Raw genomic sequence first — 1,606 nt, 5'->3', positions numbered from 1 at the left:
ACGCCCAATCATGAACAAAAACACCATCAAAATAGGATACACCTGCATGCCAAACATACAAAACATTATTTCATCCAACGATAACCGAATACTATCACAGCCAGATCAGCCCAGCAACAACCTAGAAAAAAAATGCAACTGTAGGACCCAGACAACATGTCCACTAAACGGCAATTGCCTGACTCAAAACGTAATTTATCAAGCCACAGTAACACGACCAGACACACCAAAACAAGAAACATACATTGGCCTCACCGAGTGTCCATTCAAAACCAGATACAACCTGCATACATCTTCCTTCAGAAACATACACAAACGACATTCTACTACACTAAGCGAACACATTGGAACCTCAAAGAAATAAACATACAACACAGCATCACATGGAAAATCATCTCCAGAGCACAGTCGTACTCCCCCTCTTCTAAGATTTGCAACCTCTGCTTGGAAGAAAGATTCTTCATCATCACTAAACCGAACATAGCAACACTCAACAGAAGAAACGAACTAACTTCCTCATGCAGACATAGAAACAAACACCTTTTATGTAATTACGAACCTCCATAAACACGAATCTATAAAAATACGAAAACACAACAATCTACTTTCACTTCCACTTCCTGATGAGAGCAACGCTCGATAACAACGTTGTAGAAGTCAAACTATCTTAATTATATTTCAAATGTTTATAAATAGCTCCTTTTATACTAAAGTTGAGCACTATCATTTCATGGTTTTTGTTTTATAATTTATACCATATATATATATATATATATATATATATATATATATATATATATATATATATATATATATATATATATACATTGTATATGTGACCCCTTGTCTCAAAACGGTATTAAGTCGGGATGATTAAGATGCTAAAAATGAAATCTGTAGCCAGAAATATAATGCTTAAGTTGAGTTTATATGCCTTATAGACGAGAAGGAATATCATATTTTACTGTGCTAAATACCAACGTTTCATAATTTTGACCTGTTTAACTCTAATTTGACATTTTAGCATCTGGTCCATCCCGACATAATACCGTTTTGAGACGACGGGTCACATATATTCTATTTTATCATATATATATATATATATATATATATATATATATATATATATATATATATATATATATATATATACCTCTAAGACCCTCTCAAATACTCATTTTCAGGAAATTTGCAATGAATTTTGTAAATAATCTGCAAAATATGTTGTTTGTTTGGAAAATAAATGGTATTTGATTATATTTCATAACCTGAATTTTTTTCCCACTTAGTGATTGAGAAATGTGTTGTTTTTGTGATAATTTTTTGAGACCCTACCCCAGCACATAAATCTGATTTATGTCTCGGAGAGGGTTTCAATTGTGGTATAGACATGTCACTGTGATAGTATGATCATTGGCAAGTACAATGATATATAATTTTATATGGTTGTGGGCCAGTAGAATGGGTTAATGGAAATTTTAATAGCACTACCCAGTCATTTTTCACTCTAGCTTTAAAATAATGGAACGTTTGAGAGTTAATGTTCGCTAAGAATTTTAAAATATTTGATCAATCGTATCAAGTCGGTATCGTGTCCGATGGTATC

This window comes from Berghia stephanieae, chromosome 7 (genome assembly GCF_034508935.2).
Source record: "Berghia stephanieae isolate SIO BIC M18660-M18661 chromosome 7, UCSD_Bste_1.3, whole genome shotgun sequence".
Classification (NCBI taxonomy): Eukaryota; Metazoa; Mollusca; class Gastropoda; order Nudibranchia; family Aeolidiidae; genus Berghia; species Berghia stephanieae.
The sequence above is the reverse complement of the archived record's forward strand: the minus strand, read 5'-3'. Positions refer to the sequence as shown.